Source organism: Panthera pardus, unplaced genomic scaffold, assembly GCF_024362965.1.
Source record: "Panthera pardus isolate Hobbes unplaced genomic scaffold, ASM2436296v1 HiC_scaffold_7, whole genome shotgun sequence".
Lineage (NCBI taxonomy): Eukaryota > Metazoa > Chordata > Mammalia > Carnivora > Felidae > Panthera > Panthera pardus.
The window spans coordinates 2,333,707-2,344,176 of NW_026527002.1; the positions used below are offsets into that span (position 1 = coordinate 2,333,707).

At 36.6% G+C, this 10,470-nt stretch overlaps 1 pseudogene; it reads left to right on the forward strand.

Annotated features, from left to right (window-relative positions):
• Window positions 1–7,910: 7,910 nt before the first annotated feature.
• On the forward strand, window positions 7,911–9,715 carry LOC109254768 (protein DBF4 homolog A-like; annotated as a pseudogene).
• The last annotated feature ends 755 nt before the right edge of the window (window positions 9,716–10,470 follow it).

Below are 10,470 nucleotides of genomic sequence, written 5' to 3' on the forward strand. Positions count from 1 at the left end.
AACTCCTGTGTTTCCTAGCATGCACAATCTCTACCATTTTCATTCTGTTGTCAACCCAAGCTGCTGCACCTGTATGACAAATAAGACACAGCCAAGGATCCTAGTGGAATGCTAATAGAGAATTCCATCTTTCCCTCTCCCAGCTAAAGTCTTTCTCTAGTGAACTTCCCCAATAGACCCAGGTGTCAGAGCCCCTACTTATGATTTCTGTCTCGTCAGTACAGTTGGATCATGACAACCTCCTTGTGTTCCACGTCTGTTCATTGTTTCAACTCCAGGAAATTTTATCTATGCAGAGATCCAAAGAATATACTGGCCTCAACTCATGGATTTCCTTGCTCTGAGAAATAGTCCTGTGCTTCTAATTTTGTAAGGTCTAAAAATCGATGCTTTGTATGTTTTGTTAGTTCACTTTCAGTTGCAGGGAAATTCTAGTACAGTTATTCTATCACAGAAGGAGGTATAAATAACCGTTTTTAAAATATAAGTGAATATTTACCCCAAGAAAATGAAAACATAATTTGAAAAGATATATGAACCTCTATGTTTACTGCAGAATTATTTACGATAGCCAAAATATGCAAACAACTTCAGGGTCCATCAATGGATAAGGAAGATGCCGTATATATATGCAGTAGAATATTATGCAGCCATAAAAAGAGGTCATGCTTACTGAGACAACACAGGTGGAACTACAGGGTATTATGCTAAGTGAAATAAGTCAGACTGAGAAGGAAAAAATACCATATTATTTCACTCATAAGTGGAATCTAAACAAATGAATAAATAAAAAGCAGAATCAGTCCTATAAATACAGAGAGCAAACTGAAGGCTTCCAGAGGCAAGGTGGTGGAGATAGAGAAAAATGAGTGAAGGGAGAGGGAGATACAAGCTTCTGGTCACAGAATGAATAAGCCATGGGAATAAAAGGCACAGCATTGTCAACGATGCTATAATACCAATGTAGGAGGACAGAAGGTGGCTACACTTATGGAGAACATAGCACAATGCATAAACTTGTTGAATCAGTATGTCGTATACCTGAAACTAATGTAACACTTTGTGTCAACTATACTCAAATAAAATAATTAAAAATTTCAAGATAAAAGAGAAGATAATTCACAAGAGAGCTTGATATCCTGCCCAGTCATGTAATTCAGGTTCACCAGTTTTCCTGCACTGATATGCATGTCCTTCCAAACTATCCTAGTTACTTGGAAGGAAAATTCAACATAGTCACTTGTTAATAAAGTCATCTGAAATAAACTTGAAATATATATATATACACACACACACACACACACACACATACATACATGTATATGTGTGTGTGAATACATATGTTTACGTTTCTCCCTTCTTAGGTATTCAAAACAATAATATTCAAATTATGTGGATATCTTTAATCTTATTTTTTAAATCTAATAATGACTCATGGAGATTTTGCCATAATAGTCCATAGAGCATTGTGTACTACATTGTATGGCTATATCATAATTTATTAATTATTAATGGACATTTAAATTCCTTCTGATCTTTATCCTTTAAAATTGAGTTTAAGAATAGTATTATGCGGGAGAGGGGACATGATGGCAGAGCAGCATGGAAGTTCTGTGTCTCTCTCGTCCTTGAAATGCAGCTAGATCAGCACCAAACCCTTTTGCACACCTAGAAAACTGATCTGAGGATTAACACAACAATCTGCATAACTTGAGCCACAGAACTTGGCAGGTACATGCATGGAGAGGTAAACTGGGGGAGAGAGAAGCCACAAAGGGTAGGGAAATGTTTTTGTGGAGAGGAGGGAGACAGAAGGGAGAGTACAGGAAAAGCACTCTCCCCAAAAGTACCTGGAGGGAAAGAGAAAAAGTGGAAGTGACTGAACAAGAAAGGAAGAAAGGAGAAGGAGAAGGTTTCAATACCATTAGGACTCTATAGACAGGGGAGACCAGAGCCAGAAATTCAGGAGCTCAACACCTGGCAGTGCTTTGGTGGGAAGGGCAAATCCCCAGGAGCAGGCAGCAAGGTCCAAGGGGTCCATGGGCGACATGGGGAGAAGTGATTCCCCTGCTAAGAGGGCATTTGGTAGAGGTCATATGGCCTCCCCATAGGCAAAGGTCCCAGCAGGCCTCAGAGGACAGACAATTGCTGGTATTGGAACAAAGACGCCAGGGTGTGGTGATTGGCATCAGTGTGTGTTGTGTTTTGCTATAATCGCTGAACCACTGCCACTATGCAATCACATGAACTTTTTCTGGGGCAAGCTGTCACCCGGCCACAATCTGATAGCCTCTGTAGCTGGGCAATCACAGGAGCATTCCCAGGGACAAACCAAAACCCAGCCATTGCTCAGGGAGACCCTCTCCCAACGGGTCAGAGTAAATCGATGTCACGGGGCCCTCAGAAGTGAGGGGTTTGGAATCACAGCTCCATCTGTGATGAAAATTCAGCAAGGAGGTGTCCCCTGGCAGGCAGACAGCTTGGACACAACAGTGTAGAAGCAGGGAATGGTCAGAAGCCAGAGACAAAGGAGGGGTGCTTGATTGTCGCTGGTGAGAGCACAGAGTTCTGGTGCTAGAGACTAGGACGCTGTGTGATCCCATTTTCACCCCTCCCACACATGTCCATACATGTGCCCACGCGCCACAATAATCCACCCCAGTAAGCCAAGCATTGCCACCTAGTGGAAATCTCTCCTGGTTAGTGTGTGGACTATAAAATTCTTCATAGTTTGACTTCTAGGAGAAACTGTATGTAATTTCATAAAGATTTCATTCTGCTTACTGGTCCATCTATTTATTTTTCTTTTTCTTTCCTTATTGTTGGATACAGAAGAAGAAAAATTTTATTTTTATTTTCCATTTTTACCAATTCTTAAATTTTTACTATATTCTTTCAATTTTTTATAGATTTTTTATCCTATTTTACTTCATTTCATTTTATTCTATTTTATTGTATTCACTTTTTAATTTTTATATGTTTTCTTTTCTTTTTTTTTCTGTTTTTTCTCATTCTATCAAGCTTTTTTCAACAACCATACCAAAACACATCTAGGATCTAGCTTCCTTTATTTGATTGTTTGTGTTGTTTTTAATTTTTTGATTTTGAATTTTTTATTAATTATTTTTATTCCTCCAAAATGACAAACTGAAGGAATTCACCCCCCCAAAAAAGAAGGAAGAAATGACAGCCAAGAACTTAATCAACAATGATAGAAGCAAGATGTCTCAACTCGAATTTAGAATCATGATAATAAGAATCCTATACTTGAAAAAAGCATAGAATCCTTTTTTGCAGAGATAAAATAATCTAGCTAGTATGACCAAAAAGAAAAAGGAAAGGACCCAAATAAATAAAATCAAGAATGAAAGAGGAAAGATCACAACAAACATAGCAGAAATACAAACAATAAAAAGAGAATATTATGAGCAACTATATGCCTCTAATTTGGGAAATCTGGAGGAAATGGACAAATTCCTAGAAACATATAAGCTACCAAAACGGAAACAGGAAGAAATAAAAAATTTCCACAGACCCATAACCAGTAAAGAAATTGAATCAGTAATCAAAATCTCCCAAAAAACAAGAGTCCAGGTCCAGGTGGCTTTCCATGTGGAATTACACCAAACATTTAAAGAAGAGTTAGGACCTATTCTTTTGAAACTGGTCCAAAAAATAGAAATGGAAGGAAAACTTCCAAACTCATTTGATGAGGCCAACATTACCTTGATTCCAAAACCTGACAAAGACCCCACAAAAAGGAAAACCATAGACCAATTTCCCTGATGAACATGGATGCAAAAATTTTCAACAAGATAATAGCCAACCAGATGCAACAATACATTAAAAGAACTATTCACCACGATTAAGTGGGATTTATACCTGGGATTCAGGGCTGGTTCAATATCCACAAATCAATCAACGTGATACATCACATGAATAAAAGAAAGGACAAGAACGACATGATCCTCTTAACAGATGCAGAGAAAGCATTTGACAAAATACAGTATTCTTTCTTGATAAAAAACTCTCAAGAAAGTAGGAATAGAAGAATCATACCTCAATATCATAAAAGCCATATATGAAAGACCTGCCGCTAATATCATCCTCAATGGCTGTAAACAGAGTGCTTCCCTCCTAACATCAGGAACATGAGAGGATGTTCAGTTTCACCACTGTTATTCAACATAGTCCTGAAAGTCCTAGCCTCAGCAATCAGACAACACAAAGAAATAAAAGGTATCCAAATCAGCAAGGAGGAAGTCAAACTTTTATTTTTTGCAGATGACATGATACTGTATATGGAAAACCCAAAAAGCTCCACCAAAAAATTTCCTAGAACTGATCCATGAATTCAGCAAAGTCACAAGATATAAAATCAATGCACAGAAATTGGTTGCATTTCTACACACCAATAACGAAGAACCAGAAAGAGAAGTCAAGGTATTGATCCCATTTACAGTTGCACCAAAAACCATAAAATACCTAGGAATAAACTTAACCAAAGAGGTGAAAAATATATATACACTGAAAAGTATAGACAGCTTATGAAAGAAATTGAAAAAGACACAAAAAATGGAAAAATATTCCATGCTCCTGGATAGGAAGAACACACATTGCTAAAATGTCAATAGTACCCAAAGCAATCTACATATTCTATGTAATCCCTATCAAAATAACACCATTGTTCTTCACAGAGCTAGAATAAACAATCCTAAAATTTGTATGGAACCATAAAAGACTCTGAATGGCCAAAACAATCCTCAAAAAGAAAACTAAAGCTGGAGGCATCACAATCCCGGACTTCAAGCTGTATTACAAAGCTGTAATCATAAACACAGTATGGTACTGGAATAAAAACAGACACTCAGATCAATGGAACAGAGTAGAGAACCCAGAAACGGACCCACAAATGTAGTGCAAACTAATCTTTGACAAAGCAGGAAAGAACATCTAGTGGAATAAAGACAGTCTCTTTAGCAAATGGTGCTGGGAAAACTGGACAGCGACATGCAGAAGAATGAACCTGGACCACTTTCTTACACCAGACACAAAACTAAATTCAAAATGAATGAAAGACCTAAATGTGAGACAGGAAACCATAAAATCCTAGAGGGGAAAGCAGGCAAAACCCTCTTTGACCTTGGCCGCAGCAACTTCTTAGTTAACACATCTCTGGAGGCAAGGGAAACTAAAGCAAAAATGAACTTTTGAGACCTCATCAAGATAAAAACCTTCTACACAGCGAAGGAAACAATCAGCAAAACTAAACAGCAGCCAATGAAATGGGAGACGATATTTGCAAATGACATATCAGATAAAGGATTAGCATCCAAAATTTATAAAGAACTTATCAAGCTCAACACTCAAAAACAAAATCCTGTAAAGAAATAGGCAAAAGAAGTGAATAGACACTTTTTTCAAAGAAGACATCCAGATGGCTAACAGACACATGAAAAAATGCTCAACATCACTCATCATCAGGGAAATACAAATCAAAATCACAATGAGATACCACCTCATATCAGTCAGAATGGCTAAAATTAACAAGTCGGGCAATGACAGATGTTGGCAAGCATGCAGAGAAAAAGGAACCCTTTTGCACTGCTGGTGGGAATGCAAACTGGTGCAGCCACTCTGGAGAATAGTATGGATGTTCCTCAAAAAATTAAAAATAGAACTACCCTACGACCCCGCAATTGCAATACTAGGTATGTATCCAAAGGATGTAGGTGTGCCCTTTTGAAGGGCATCCCAAGTTTATAGCATGTATGGAAAGAGCCCAAATGTCCATCGACAGATAAACGGATAAAGAAGATGTGGTATATATATGCAATGGAACATTACTAGGCAATCAAAAAGAATGGCATCTTGCCATTTGCAACAACATGGATGGGACTGGAAGGGATTATGCTGAGCGAAATTAGTCCGTCAGTGAAAGACAAATATCATATGATTTCATTCATATGTGGAATTTAAGATACATAACAGAAGAACATAAGGAAAGGAAGCAAAAATATATATATAAAAACAAGGAGGGGTACAAAACATAAAAGACTATTGAACATAGAGAACAAACAGAGGGTTGCTGGAGGGGTTGTTTGTGGTGGGATAGGCTAAAGGGCAAGAGGCATTAAGGAAGACACTTGTTGGGATGGGCACTGGGTGTTATACATAGGGGATAAATTACTAGATTCTACTCCTGAAATCATTACTACACCATATGCTAACTAACTTGGATGTAAATTTAAAAAGAGGAAGAAGAAGAAGAAGAAGAAGAAGAAGAAGAAGAAGAAGATTATTATTATGCATACATTTGTTTATTGATTTTTTGGCATTTTATCTTCACTATAATTTCTTAGAATGCTGAGCCAAAGGTAAAGTTATGTATAATATATATTATGTAATATATCTAATTTTATAATGACAAATTCTCTTTCATTGGAAGTACCAGTTCCATTTTGCATTCCCACTAGTATTGAGTAAGAGTTAAACACACTTTGCGGAAAGCCCATTTCTATTTTGAAAGAGATAGTGAAAAGGCAAATTATAGATTAAGAAGGAAATGCCTTGCCAAAATTCTTTTTCATTAGTTACAGGCAATGGGATCCATTAGTGGCCATTGCTGTGTTGAAAGGAAGTGTGCTCAAATCTTTGTTTTTAAATTAAACAAATGGATAATCCAGAGGAAGAAAACTTTCTGAAACTTGTTCTTGGAGACCATTCATTTCTAGTTAAATGAACATTCTTAAATCAAAGCTCTTGCAACCTGCTTATGTGTACCTAACATTTAGAAGAGCATTTAAATACACCCCTATAGGGGGCATGACCAGCAGATTCTTCGTGTGTAGGTGAGCCTCTGTAAGAAATACTCCCCCAAATTTTCCTTTGCTGTTGCATTCTACCATAGCAATCATTTTTGCCAGCCTCAAGAATTATCCGGCTTGGACTTTCTTACATCCCTCTATTCATATTCCTCATAATTAGGGAGCAGCTGTTTCTAGCCTTCTCTGACAGCAACTGTCACCTGCAGATGGGATTTTGATGATTGAGGAAAATGACAGATTGCTTAATGTCAGTGACTGAGTACCACAGTGAGGAGTCTCGCAGAGATGCAATATCTACATTTTACATCTGAACCTTATAATTGGCTTATTTCTGTCAGATTTCAGCAAGGGGGCCTGCAATTTCTTTTAGAATAAAACCATGAATATATGACTAGACATACCTATAGCTATGTTTCATGCTCTTTCTGTATGAAAATCAAATTACAATAATCAAACACCTTGTTTAAGGCAAGATGAGTTAGTAATGAATAGATTTGCTAGATTATTTACTCTGCAGTTTCCTTTTATATTACAAAACTATTATAAATTAGACAATATGTGATGAAGGTTTAATTAACTCCAGCCTAACTTCTAAATTAAGGAAGAGATCATTACTAGAGCTTTCCTTTGGAGAGTTACTTAATTTTGCCTTTAGAAGGGTAAGGTATACACGAAAAAGAGAATCTCAGAGACAGAGATTCCAAAAGCGTCAATTGTGTATTTGATTTCAAATCATATATAAATTATTTAATTAACATGATTTACAGTATAAGAAATTTGAATTCAATGGAAACAACCATATGAAAGTGCTAATTCCTTTAAAGTTATATAATTGATTTTTTTTCTTTTTTCTGAAGAAGTACCAATGGCTTATGGCACGTGAAAATAGAGAAGAAATAAAATAAACTAGGTAACATTCAACTTAGAGATATTACGGGAGAGGCAATATTTAAACATATCTGTTCAAGTTAAATTCCTGATTGTAGTCTGCATCATTACATAAATTAATAATGTTGGAAACAAACTGATTGAAAAACAATCTTTTTTTAAAAATCAGAGCACAGCAACATAAGCACTTTCTAAAAATCCAAATATAAGCCACTTTGGGTAAAGCATTTTATACTGACTTACCTTCTGTCACTATAGCTGGTGTCTGGTAGCTGAGAGGGCAGTGAAGAATTTCCCAGAAAAGATATCAGTTATGTTACTTCAAATAAATAAAGAAGCTAAATTTGCACAAACGTCGTTAAGAATTTCTTCTGTACCAAGTCCATACTGCACAAACCACTTCACCTCGTCCCAGCCGTGATGGAAATTCTTTTAGGTCTCTAGACTCAGCACGTTTGAGCAGAGGAAAAGCATTGGTTGAAACAGCTATCCAGGACCATGATGTTATTCCTTCCTATAGTGTACTATCTAATGCCATATCATGGGGAGTAAAAATTCCTCATATTTATGGGAAAAAGAGTAGGTATTGGCACCCAGAAAGCAAGAACAGGTAGACTCAAAAAACCTTTTGTGAAGATGGAAAATACAAGCCAACTTTATAGACCATTTTGTCTTCAGTTGACCAATATGCCTTTTATAAATTATTCAGAAGCTTTCCAGTCTATTTGATGTAGATAAGCCCTCCAGCATCCAAAAGCTGATTGCTTAGTTTAAACTAAAAAACCCAAGCAGATGGCAATAAATATGGTGGCATCCCAATTCAACTCCAATTGAAAGAGAAGAAAAAAGATACGGTGAATATTGCTTGCAGAAATTTGAAGATCTCAAAACTCATCTTCTAAGTGAGCAACCCAGAAACTGCCCAGAGCAATCTCTGTCAAGTTGTTGATGATACTGTATCTAAGTTAATTTTTCACTTTGTGGAATATGAAAGGGACATAACCAAAAAGAAAATAATAAAATACACTGTTTTATAGAAATCCTTTTCTCCTGTTATTGCAACTATCCTGAAAAAGTCTGAACCAAAAGAAAAGCTGGAATTGCAACATATTTCTCAGAAAGACTTCAGAGAAAATAATGTACAGGGAATTGGGCAGAGTTTCATGTACAAAGAAACCCAGGAACCTGAATAAAAGTTTGTGTTTATTTCAGAATGCATCCTTGACCCTTCAAGTGAATTGAGAAGATTTGATGAGAAAATGGCTAGTAAATGGTACATGTTAAACCCTGCTGAAAATGACATAAAACTAAATTTTACACATCTATGCCCACATAAAAATAAATAGGGATGTATTCTTGACATTTCTGGACATAAGTTAATAATAAATGAAAATGACTTAGAATTAACGATAGATCACCGTCCATGGAGGCTACAGGTGTATGTACAAGTTTCTAATGTCAATACAGATAACACTGCATCTCAACCAAAGAAGAAGTCAGATACTGTGCTTTTCCCAGCAAAGGATCTGAAGGAAAAGGGTCTTCATCCTTTGGTCGCGATCCTGATCTGTTAGCAATGAACAGTTCACAGGATCACCTAACAGTTCCGGCAAAGACTCCATCCCAAAGCCCTCCTGAGGAGCCCAATGAATGTGACAATCGGAAATATGGATAGTTTACCTTTTGGTAAGATTCATCAGAAAGTTAAAACACTAGGAATAAATTAAAAAATATGTAACCAACTGTGGTATTAGATAAGGAAAGAACGGAACTTCTCGGTATACAAGAAGGAAAGAGAATTGGCACCTCACCAGTGCGATCTCTACTGGACTTATTTCAGACTAGTGAACGGAAGTCAGAAGTTTTGGGTTTCACAAGCTATACTGGAAACAGTGGTACATGGGACGGTTTAGATTTGGAAAGAGGAAAATTTAAATAATTTATTGTCAGTGTTTTTCTCTTCGCCTTCAACTTCTACATTTACTGAGTTTTACACTTAAAAAATAAATCGGGGCACTTGGGTGGCTCAGTTGGTTAAACATCCGACTTTGGCTCAGCTCATGATCTTGTGGTTCATAAATTCAAGCCCCAGAGCCTGGAGGCCTGCTTTGGATCTCTGTCTCCCTCTGTCTCTCTGCCCCTCCCTCACTTGTGCTCTCTCTCTCTCAAAAACAAATAAATATTTAAAAATAAATAAATAAATAAATAAATAAATTTTAGAAGTGAAAACAAATCAGGAAACTACCATTGAGATAATTCTATCAGTCAATATGTCGACTTTATAGATATTTTTCCAGTTGACAAGTGAATAAATGCACTCAAAGACAAGTTCCCGTCTTCCATTTTTCTTTAGTTATCATTTACTTTAACTTTTCTGTTATGTTTTGAGGCATTTGCAATAACTTTTTTTGTAGTTATTATACTAATGAGAAAATGGATTGCAGTCATACATTGATACATGGCCTCCTCACATGCATCAAGAGAAAAGATTATTACTAACCTTGGCTGAACTGAAGCTGCTATGGAGCCACATGTATTGTGTTTCCAACTGACAGTATTTTTCTTGTATTTAGTGTAACTAACGCACACACAAGTTTTGGGAGATTAAGAGTCCTCAATAAATAGTCCCTGTTTTAACCTGGAGCCTCAACACATAGAGAAATACAAAAAGATAAAACAGAGAGAAAAAAGTCACTTCTAGAACTGATGGCATCTAAACAGGAGAATATACATTGAGGTCTCTTAGTCAATGAGG